This window comes from Lineus longissimus, chromosome 1 (assembly GCF_910592395.1).
Source record: "Lineus longissimus chromosome 1, tnLinLong1.2, whole genome shotgun sequence".
In the NCBI taxonomy this organism is placed as follows: Eukaryota; Metazoa; Nemertea; class Pilidiophora; order Heteronemertea; family Lineidae; genus Lineus; species Lineus longissimus.
In genome coordinates this window covers 12,997,522-13,010,125 of record NC_088308.1, presented here as the reverse complement: position 1 = coordinate 13,010,125, position 12,604 = coordinate 12,997,522, and positions in this window count along the sequence as shown.

The following is a 12,604-nucleotide window of genomic DNA, read 5'->3' as shown; positions in this document are numbered from 1 at the left end:
TAAGACATGATCCAACTCTTCTTCTACTATTCGAACTCTGTTCTCGGGATTTTGTCCTATTGGAGATAGACTCCTCTGGTACTCTAACCACTGTGAGAAGAAACTGTCTGTACATCCTAGATTAAATGATGAATTACCGGTCGGACTTCGTCCTGAGAGCAGAGCCCCAGTACACTCTCCCTTAGAAATGCGGTTTAGACCAACTCTAATTTTGTGTCTGTCTCTATTACCATTTTGGTCAAGGTAATCCTTTTTGTAATATGAATTAAAACATGATCTGCAGTTACCTCTATTTCCGTCTTTACCAAATTCACCATCACTTAGTAATTTATTTTCATAACATTTATTACATCCCTTGATTTTACTTGAACCACATTCTTTACAGTAATCAAGTAGTTTATTACGCCTGTTCTTTTCAAAATTAATTTCAGGTTTCTTTTCACAGCACTTAACACAATAAATTGTAGGTCCTGAAATTACTGGTTGTTGCTGATACATAGGTTGCTGCTGAAACATAGGTTGCTGCTGATACATAGGTTGTTGCTGATACACATTGACAGTAGCATTAAATATTGCTCCATCCATTTCTTTCTTTATTTAGTAGGACATTTTTTTTTTAAATTACGTTTTTCGAACTTGTTCTTGTGACTTAAGTCACTTTAGAGACTTTATTTCATTTCAATGATTTGATATCAGAAACTGGTAACCATTCATTGAACTTATCACTGTAACCCTTCCACTTCACTAATCCGTATTTCTTGCCTTTACTGGTCTTGTACCTTAGGATTTTCTCGATCTTGTACTCTAGCTGGTCAGGATTAGGAACATAGCTCAATTCCTCTTCATAGAAATATCCTTGAATTTCTTCTTTGTGGTAATCCTCAAGCTGGTAGACGATAGGGTGAGTAAATATGATCTGTTTGATTTGGAACACCTCCTCAGTGTAGTTGGGCATGTAACCTTTACCGAAAATGGACTTGTACTTTGAAATTCTTACACTGTCACCTACTTTGTACTTTGGATCACCAAATGTCTCTTTGAGGTGAAGACCGTAAAGATTGTACCACACTGTTCCTTCGTTTTCCATCTTTCTGGCGTCTACAGGTTTCATACCTATTGATGAGTGAAATGTGTTATTGTAGCCGCTGACCAGGTCATCCAGAACATCAATCCACTTGTCAGTCTCCTTAGCGGTGAAATAACGCCACATTTTTTCTTTAAGGGTTCTATTGAATCTCTCTACTACTGCTGCCTTCTTATCAGATTTTGTGGAGAACCATTCTATGTCATTTTCTGTTAAGAGTTCCTTGAAGTGTTTGTTGTAAAATTCTTTACCGTCATCAAACTGGATTTTCGTTGGTTTTGCTTCCTCAAATATCACTTTAAATGCATCTCTGATTTCTTCTCCCCTCTTACTCTTAATTGCTAGAGCCCAAGAAAAACGACTAAATAGATCTATGACTGTTAAAATGAATCTGTTGCCTTTATTTTGTTTCTCGAATTTCTGCATGTCAACCAGATCTGCTTGCCATTGTTGATCGATGTACGATACCATTGTCTTCCTGAAGGTGAATTTCTTAATGGCCGGTTTGTGTAGTTGGTGAGTTGGTAGTGTTTCTAGAAATTCTTTCACTTCTTTTTTTTTAATAAGTTTTCCTGAGCGGGACTTTGTCCCTAACAACGAAGTTGTGCTCTGCTCTCGTGACGAAGTCATATCTTCCTTGACCTGTTTCCATATTTTACTCAAAGAACTGTAAGCCACGGGACTCTCAGGGTTGTAGTACAAATCCCTTAGATACTGCTGTGTGTCATCCTTTACATTCATTTAAATGAGTGAAGTATTTATTTACGAGCCACACAATATGTTAATTTCTGGTGTTACCAATTGTGGTAAGACATATTTTGCCCTTGACCTCTTAGAAAAGGAGTATCGGCACAAGTTCCAGAACATAGTAATTTTCTGTCCAACATATTTCAACAATAAGACATATGAAAGGAAATGGATTTACCAAGACAAGAACGTCTACATAGTTAATCCCGAAGCTGTGGCCAGTAATTTGGACCTTGTGCTTCAGTTTGCTACTCTGACCTTTGCTGGTTCTAACACATTATTCCTCATTGATGACTGTGCTAATTTGAGAGACACAAAAAAGAAGGTGTCCGAGTTATGTAATCTTGCCTTTTCCGGCAGGCACTACAATCTCACTGTTTGGTTACTAGTTCAGAAGTACAATTCAGTTGTTAAGGACTACAGAGAGAACATAAGAATTTTAGTATTATTTTTTAATAAGGATGAATCAGCCATGAAAGATGCCTTAGAAGAAAACAGTGTTATTCCTAAGGAGAAAAGACAGTACTACATAGAAGAACTTAAGATGAAAAAAGGATCAAAACTGATCATTAGACTACAACATCCATTTGGATTTACTCTTTCACATCAAAAATCTTAGTCCCGCTTCTGATCGAGCTATGCTCTCAGGACTGTGTCCGATCATCAGGACTGTGTCCGATCAGTGGTCTTAGTCTTTCTAACCCTAGTAAAATAATAAATTATTAACCCTAAACCACTAAGTCCTAGGATAATCCATAGGTACTCGTATTTCTTCATTTCATCACTAGGTTGGTAGTAATCACTTAATTGTGGTCGCTGAGGTAGTACAATAGTTCTTTCTGGATGTAAATGATTGTAAACAGTAAGTGCTGAATCAGTATTGTTAAAATCAATAGAAGCGTCTCTTTCTCTCTTTAATTCAAGATTAACGAAGTCAATGGTACTTTTCCTATGCTCATCCCATTCTGTGGAGGCCTTCTGTAATTGCTCCTGAGCCAAATCATGTCTTTTCACTTCAGTCTCATAGCCATTCTTGTCTAGTTTTTTTAAAAAGGTAACCGGATCCAGTGAATGCTAATCCATTGATTATTGCAGATCCAAATAACATGCCAATGCCAGCCATTTAATTCCAATGAAAATGTTAATTTCAATGATGTGTCCCTGAGAGCATAGCTCGAGTTAATACCAATTGGTACTGTACATTATGACCAATAAGATCGATGATTTCACCTTTTTCATCAGTTAAGCGAATATTCAGCTTATTGAATCTTGGTTTACAGGGAATTGCTATTGGTTTCTCAAATGTGTATGCTATTAAATCCCCAAAATTAGCTTCCTTTATTGGTCTTGTGGTTAGCACATCAGATGCTTCACCATTACTTAATACACTATTAGATTCGATTATGTCACAGTGAAAAACAAAATGGTTAATTGGTCTAAAATTGATGGGTTTCTCGCTTACAACATCATCCTTACTTTTATTGTCTAAAGGGTAAGGCCATTCTGATTTCATGCCAAATAATTCATTACTTTTACCAAGAAAATAGATCTGATAATGCGCCTCATTTTTTCTCTTTAGGAAGTGTAAGATGGCCTTACCTGTTGGTTCTTCAAGGTCAAATCTGACAGCACCTCTACTCATACTATTTTCTTTCAACTTATCCGCAAATACTTTTGAAAAGCTCTGTAGGTCATAGAGACCATCTGGTAGCGTAATCTCTGCCACATCAAACCCCTTAACTTTGATTCGGTTATTCTCCCTGGCTGCACTTATGTTGTAGAATGTACAAGGTATTACTGCAAAAGTTAAAGTGATGCTACATGCATCCTGAATTTCAGTCTTGAGATTGACTGTTAAATCACTTGAACTCTGATCTGGATAGTCACTTGAATCTATGTTCATTACAGTAACCATTTACTTAAGCAAATTTTCGTTTTCAAATTTAGCTTTTATCAAATAAGTAAATTATTCTTACTTCATAATATTTCTGGGTAGGATTCCTTGATCGTAAAGGTACTCTAATGTTCCATTACTAATAGCTACAGTTCCTCCCAGTTTAAGAATTTCCTCTAGGTTGGCCTGACTTGGGGGACCAATATTGATTCTCAAGAACCTTTTCAGTAACATAGAGTAACCAATTGTTGTTGATGCCAACAGTAAACTTTGATACAGTGTATTTATGATATCTTTCTTTCCTGGTGTATCCATTTAATTACTTAGAAAATCACTAGTAAAACTCATTTATCTAGTATTCAGTGTTGGAGCGAACTTTTGTTCTTGCAGCACCTCAGTGCTGGAGTGAAGCAATCTGAGAATTCTGGATGTTTACCTGGGCGTCAGAAACCACGAATATGTGCATTTTGTATGGTCCCTTTCCAGATTTCTTTGTAATAGATAATTGAATACCATCTTTTGTGTTCTGGAGCTTCTTTCCTGATCCGTGAAGGCGATTATCCTCAGAAGTTCTCAGGTCCAACCATAAACCATAGTGATTAGAATCACCATAGTATTTGTCCATGGTCATGTTACAGTCATGAGTTTTCTTTAAATCTTCAGACATAAAATGTTTCTTGATCTCCTCCCATTGATCCATCATTCTCATTCCTTCTGGGAACACCTGATTGGCAACACCCTCTATTGTGATCTGCACTTTACTTATGTTAGGGTTTTCAAACTTCTCTGAATCTCTAGCTCCATCTACATAGTCAGACACAAATAGTAATAATAATCCTTTAATAGACATTCTTGGAAAGTTGATGTTCTCATTAATTAGTGTTTCATTAGCAGTAACATTGACTGTCTTAAAATGGTCTACCCAATCATAAAATATTGAGAATCCAGAATTGTACTTGTTACTCAATTGACTAGCAATCATTTTGTTGGTTACGGTATCATATTCAAAACAAATATTTTCAAGTTTGTAGCCCATACTTGCTGTGGTTGTGGTGACTATGATTTCCTCCTTTGGTGCTAAAGTTATTTCAATGATAACATCTTCTTGAATTGGAAACTTGTAAAATGGAGCATGATGATGGAATAGTTCAAAATCTAATGGTATTTTGTACTTCTTGTCAAACACTTTCTTTAAAGTCTTTTCATTAGCTGTTTCTCCAGTGACATCAGCTTCAGCGACTCCTGATCTTAATTCTCTAAGATTTTTTGACTGAATACCCTGAAAAACTCTATCATTTCTTTCTTCTTCTGTAAACCACAGATCTTTAAATGTAGAATAATGACTGTATTCGTCAAGGTCAAATATCTGCTCTGTTCCCCACTTAACCACCATCTTTGAAATCAGGTTTCTACCAAGATTATTTACAACACTATTTTTAGAATTACCAGAAATGGTTACATCAGCAGACAGATAAAGAGATTTAGGTACAAAGAATGTATTCTCTCGCAATGCCGGTATTCTAACATACAGTGTTTCTTTGGGGTTAGCAGATGAGGGGTTATGAGTAATGATATGATGCTGCCTCTCAGCTTTCAAACCAAGTGGAATCTTATGTGCCCTTTCGGTATTTAATAAATATCCTGTTGCCATTTTCTATTTATTTACTAGTAAAATTATGTACATGCAGTGAACAGTGCCAACATCATATATCAGGTAAAATGCACGGAAAAAAGCTATTGACGTGTACTTTCTGTTGGAATACAGTAAGTCATGATTACATTAACCCATTGAACTCTAGTATTCCCTTACCATTTCCCTCACCATTTCATTGCAACGCTTCACTGGGAATCTCATGAATGATAGAATATATGTATTGTGGTGTCTGGTTCTTAGGGGTTTCTAAGCTATTTTGAGACAAAAAGGCCTGTAAGGGCTTTTGTTAAAATAGCTTAGAATTACCTAGATTCCTACCACCACAATACATATATTCTCATAATGTACAGTACCAATTGGTATTAACTCGAGCTATGCTCTCAGCGACACATCATTAAATTCACTGGAATTAACATTTTCACTGGAATTAAATGGCTGGCATTGGTATGTTATTTGGATCTGCAATAATCAATGGATTAGCATTCACTGGATCCGGTTACCTTTTCAAGTCACTAGACAAAAACGGTTATGAAGATGAAGTGAAAAGACATGATTTGGCTCAGGAGCAATTACAAAAAGCTTCAACCGAATGGGAGGAGCATAGAAAGAGTACTATTGACTTTGTTAATCTTGAATTAAAGAGAGAAAGAGACGCTTCTATTGATTTTAACAATACTGATTCAGCACTTACTGTTTACAATCATTTACATCCAGAAAGAACTATTGTACTACCTCAGCGACCACAATTAAGTGATTACTACCAACCTAGTGATGAAATGAAGAAATACGAGTACCTATGGATTATCCTAGGACTTAGTGGTTTAGGGTTAATAATTTATTATTTTACTAGGGTTAGAAAGACTAAGACCACTGATCGGACACAGTCCTGATGATCGGACACAGTCCTGAGAGCATAGCTTGATCAGAAGCGGGACTAAGATTTTTGATGGGAAAGAGTAAATCCAAATGGATGTTGTAGTCTAATGATCAGATTTGATCCTTTTTTCATCTTAAGTTCTTCTATGTAGTACTGTCTTTTCTCCTTAGGAATAACACTGTTTTCTTCTAAGGCATCTTTCATGGCTGATTCATCCTTATTAAAAAATAATACTAAAATTCTTATGTTCTCTCTGTAGTCCTTGACAACTGAATTGTACTTCTGAACTAGTAACCAAACAGTGAGATTGTAGTGCCTGCCGGAAAAGGCAAGATTACATAACTCGGACACCTTCTTTTTTGTGTCTCTCAAATTAGCACAGTCATCAATGAGGAATAATGTGTTAGAACCAGCAAAGGTCAGAGTAGCAAATTGAAGCACAAGGTCCAAATTACTGGCCACAGCTTCGGGATTAACTATGTAGACGTTCTTGTCTTGGTAAATCCATTTCCTTTCATATGTCTTATTGTTGAAATATGTTGGACAGAAAATGACTATGTTCTGGAACTTGTGCCGATACTCCTTTTCTAAGAGGTCAAGGGCAAAATATGTCTTACCACAATTGGTAACACCAGTAATTAACATATTGTGTGGCTCGTAAATAAATACTTCACTCATTTAAATGGATGTAAAGGATGACACACAGCAGTGTCTAAGGGATTTGTACTACGACCCCGAGAGTCCCGTGGCTTACAGTTCTTTGCGTAAAATCTAGAAACAGGTCAAGGAAGATATTACTTCGTCACGAGAGCAGAGCTCAGGAAAACTTATTAAACAAAAAGAAGTGAAAGAATTTCTAGAAACACTACCAACTCACCAACTACACAAACCGGCCATTAAGAAATTCACCTTCAGGAAGACAATGGTATCGTACATCGATCAACAGTGGCAAGCTGATCTGGTTGACATGCAGAAATTCGAGAGTAAGAATAAGGGTTTCAGATTCATTTTAACAGTCATAGATCTATTTAGTAGTTTTTCTTGGGCTCTAGCAGTTAAGAGTAAGAGGGGAGAAGAACTCAGAGATGCATTTAAAGTGATATTTGAGGAAGCAAAACCAACGAAAATCCAGTTTGATGACGGTAAAGAATTTTACAACAAACACTTCAAGGAACTCTTAACAGAAAATGACATAGAATGGTTCTCCACAAAATCTGATAAGAAGGCAGCAGTAGTAGAGAGATTCAATAGAACCCTTAAAGAAAAAATGTGGCGTTATTTCACCGCTAAGGAGACTGACAAGTGGATTGACGTTCTGGATGACCTGGTCAGCGGCTACAACAACACATTTCACTCATCAATAGGTATGAAACCTGTAGACGCCAGAAAGATGGAAAACGAAGGAACAGTGTGGTACAATCTTTACGGTCTTCACCTCAAAGAGACATTTGGTAATCCAAAGTACAAAGTAGGTGACAGTGTAAGAATTTCAAAGTACAAGTCCATTTTCGGTAAAGGTTACATGCCCAACTACACTGAGGAGGTGTTCCAAATCAAACAGATCATCTTTACTCACCCTATCGTCTACAAGCTTGAGGATTACCACAAAGAAGAAATTCAAGGATATTTCTATGAAGAGGAATTGAGCTATGTTCCTAATCCTGACCAGCTAGAGTACAAGATCGAGAAAATCCTCAGGTACAAGACCAGTAAAGGCAAGAACTACGGATTAGTGAAGTGGAAGGGTTACAGTGATAAGTTCAATGAATGGTTACCAGTTTCTGATATCAAATCATTGAAATGAAATAAAGTCTCTAAAGTGACTTAAGTCACAAGAACAAGTTCGAAAAACGTAATTTAAAAAAAAAATGTCCTACTAAATAAAGAAAGAAATGGAGGGAGCAATATTTGATAATCAAAATGGTATGATGAATCAGAATAATATGATGAATCATGATAATATGATGAATCAAAATATTCAGAAGTTTTTGTATTATTTGCATCAAAATAATATGTTAAATCAAAATATGATAAATCAGATTATGTTAAATCAAAATATGATAAATCAGTTTATCTTAAATCAGATTATGTTAAATCAAAACATGGAAAATCAAAACATGGAAAATCAGAATAATATGATGAATCAAAACATGGAAAATCAACCTACAATTTATTGTGTTAAGTGCTGTGAAAAGAAACCCGAAATTAATTTTGAAAAGAACAGGCGTAATAAACTACTTGATTACTGTAAAGAATGTGGTTCAAGTAAAATCAAGGGATGTAATAAATGTTATGAAATTAAATTACTAAGTGATGGTGAATTTGGTAAAAACGGAAATAGAGGTAACTGCAGATCATGTTTTAATTCATATTACAAAAAGGATTACCTTGACCAAAATGGTAATAGAGACAGACACAAAATTAGAGTTGGTCTAAACCACATTTCTAAGGGAGAGTGTAACGGTAATTCCTCATTTAATCTAGGATGTACAGACAGTTTCTTCCATCAGTGGTTAGAGTACCAGAGGAGTCTATCTCCAATAGGACAAAGTCCCGGGAACAGAGTTCGAATAGAAGAAGCGTTGGATCATGTCTTACCAATCAAGGAATTCAAAGATAAACCTGAACTGTGCTTTGCTTGGTTTAACATGAGACCAATGGAAAAGACAGAAAACAGACAGAAGAGTGCTACAGTAGACTACACACTATTTAAGGATCAATTGGATAGGTCAATGGATTTCATGGTAAAGATGAGAAGTGAAAACTGGTTTGTCTTTCGAGACCAGGATGTAATACCAAATTGGAAAATAGTGATATCACAGCATTTCGGGGATTATCTTCGTGATGAAAATATGATTCTGCTTGATAGATTATCGAATTTAAATAATAACATGAGAATGAACCAGAACATTAACATATGTAGTCAGACAGAAATCATAAACGAGATGATTAAGTTGAATAATAGACTTGAAAGAAATTTACTCTTTGCAGTGAATTGATTTTATTTTACTTAATTAAATGAATAGAACTTGGGGTTACACAAAACGACCACGTAATTGGAAAGAAAGATTAGAACGATTTCATAGAGAATTAGAGGCAGAAGTAGAGTCAAAGTTGGAGCCTGGTCCCGAAAAACCTTTAAAACCTGCTGGGCCTGCTGGGTCAGAAAAACCTTTAAAATTTAATGTACTTCAAAAACCTGTAGTGTCTGCAAGATCAACACTAAACACTAGAAATGACAGAACAACTGATTCTAGTTATTCCCACTAATTAAATGGATGGAGACAAAAAGGTTTATCCAGATTTAAGTAATTTAAACTCTGAAAGTCAATTAAACTATGAAAGGTCTGAAAAGCATACAGAAAGTAACCCTCAGGCTTTCAGACTACAACAAATATGTGATGTTAAGAGTTTCTTAGAAAGCGAGATTGAATTTAGAAGAAAGATATTTTCAAAGTACAAAAAAGCATTTAGCGTAATTACTGGCATTAGCCATTTCCTTAATTTAACTAGCGTAGCAGCCGGATCTGTTGGTGTTTCCGCTCTAGCTGGTGTCATCACGGCACCGATAGGCTTAGCTTTGGGTGGCGTAACAATAGGTAGTGCCATTATTTCATCAGCCTTAGGCTGGGAGAAAAAGAATATTCTAAGGAAAATTGAAAAACATGAGAATATCAGAATGTTGGCAATTTCAAAACTGAACACAATCAATGATTTGGTTAGTAAAGCCTTAACCGATTCTCACATATCTACAGATGAGTTTACTTTGATTCTCAAGGAGAAGGAGAAATACATTTCGATGAAAAATGCCATTAGGAAAAAACAAAGGGAGGCAAGTTCAGCTGTCGATGTAGAGTCTTTAAAGAAGACTTTTTTAGAAGAAGGAAAAAAGATAGCTCAGATAGAGATGCTAGAAAAACTAAAAGTTCAGTAAATCAAACAGGACTCGAGCTATGCTCTCAAGACGAAGTCGTACTAGGACAAGGTCCCGAGAACAAAGTTCGACTAAATAGTCCTAATCCTAATGTGGTTTATCACTATCACTATTATCATTACTTTGGTGTTAGGGATGAATTTCACCAAGTAGCACTACCATCAGCACCACCATATTCATTAGTTTAATCGAGCTATGCTCTCAGGACAAAGTCCGAATAAAGATTTTGCAATCCTCCTAGCTCATCCTTAAAGTAGCCTGGTACCTTCTTTTTACTGGTATCATAGAGTGGATGATCTTTTGGATAATTACTGAAATCAAAATAGTGTCTCAACTCCTTTAAGTCTTTAGTTAAGTCATCAGTATTAATGTTAAGTACAAAGGAATCTGTATCTAGATACAGTAGTTCAATATTTTTCTCACCAAAGTACGGTTGAAGAACTTCATGATAGAATTCATACATTAATAATTTAGACAATTCAAGTACTGAAGCTCCTATGTAGATTGGTTTGTTGAATTTCATTGATGTTTTCCTCATGCTAATAGCAGCATTATGTTCGTCAAATACGCATATCGATGAAAACCTGGGATTGGCCATTACATTCCTGGCTCTCTCCCCGTCCGATACCAATTCAATTTCAACCCTGTTCCTTACATTCTCACAAGTCTTTCCGTAGAACGCATTATTCATGAGCTTAAAATAGACTTTCTCAAAATCAGTCTTAGAATCCATACGTCTTTTAGTGTTAAAATCAATGTATGGTGCTAACCACTTTGATTGTTTAAAGCTTATCACTGAATGAACCCTCTTAAGTACCATTCCGTGCTTGAGGTAAAACTGTAGCATTCTGTAATGCACTATGTAATTAGTTTTATCCTTTTGTGTTAGTATTAGTTTCTCTACATTTGATCTTTTATCATCACCCAGTTACTCCCTCTGGTAAGGACTTAATTCATCATCTTCAATAAAGAGAGATTCAGGACAGAATGGAAAGTTCCTTGACTTAAATTTAATATTTCCTGGATACTCCAAATCCACCTCTAAGAAATACCCTACCTACTATCACTTGGAATTGCCATAATCTGCTCTTTACTAATAACATTCATGTTAAGTCGAGCTTTGCTCTCTGGACTTTGTCCTAGTCGGACTTTGTCCTGAGAGCAAAGCTCGAGTGGATCAATATCTATCATTTCAAAACTACCATAGGGTTGAGGTTCCATCATAGACCAGCCATAGAGATTATTTGCGTCTATGTAGAGTAGTTTGTGGTGTTCATCTGCCTTGACACACCTTGTGCCCATAACACCCGATATTCCACCTCTTATTGCCTTTTCAAAAGTAAGTAATATGTTGGTATCAGTCAGTAGTTCTAGGTTTATTCCTGTGTATTTCAAACCAGCTTGCCAGGTTAGGCCTGGTGCCGAGTAACAGTGACATGGATCTATCTGAAAGTAGTTCAAATTGACATCCCTGAATTTCTCAAATAAATCAGCTAAAAGGATCACATCAGTTTTGAGGTAGAGGTCAATGAACTCACCGTGATTCCTGATCTTGAAATGATCCCATATTACCTTAGCTTCATCATAGGCAGAATCAGGTGCCATTTCATTTTTCAATTCGTCAAAAAACATAGACTTTACTTATAACATTGTAGCTTTCATGTGATGTGTAAAAAGAGTAAGGTACTGAACCCTTCTTCCTCAATAGCTTAAAGTCAGTGGTATTTGGGAACAGCTGTCTGGTAATTTTAAAATCATCATCCAACATTGATTTGGTTATGTTGTCTAAACTGGACTGCAGGAATCTGTACGAGTCCAAAAACCTGAAACAACCGAACTGAAATGAAATGTATTCCTCCGATGTTTTGGCAAGTATTTTCAGTTTCTTGTACTTCGGTAGCTTAGTCATTAATTCTTTAATAAATAAGTGAGAATCGTAATTACTGAGATTGTGAAAAAACACTGGAACAAACATAGCTTTCTTTTCATTCAAATTACACGAGTTGTGAGCAGCACCTCGATATCTACCACAGTAGTGATCATGATCCTTGACCTTGTCATATCCCAAAGGTTGATTACAATAGTAACAATGTGTTTCTAATTTATATTTATGCCAGTCTTCATCTGTCATTGTTAGAGGAAAGTTACAGTTCAATAAATTAGAGAATTGTTCTTCCATCCTGATTAACCAATTACAGAACACATCTACAACATCAGCACCCCTGTGAGACACATACTGGCTACTGTAAAGGTGTGTGTAGTCTGAGTGAACATAAACACCAACAGCTGATGCATTTTGTTTAAAAAGTTTTTTTAGTGGAAACAGTGGTATCTGTCTGAGTTGTGTTATCATTGACTGTTGTGCTTATCGCTTCGAAATCAGCATAGATCACAAACGGAACTCTATTTTTGAA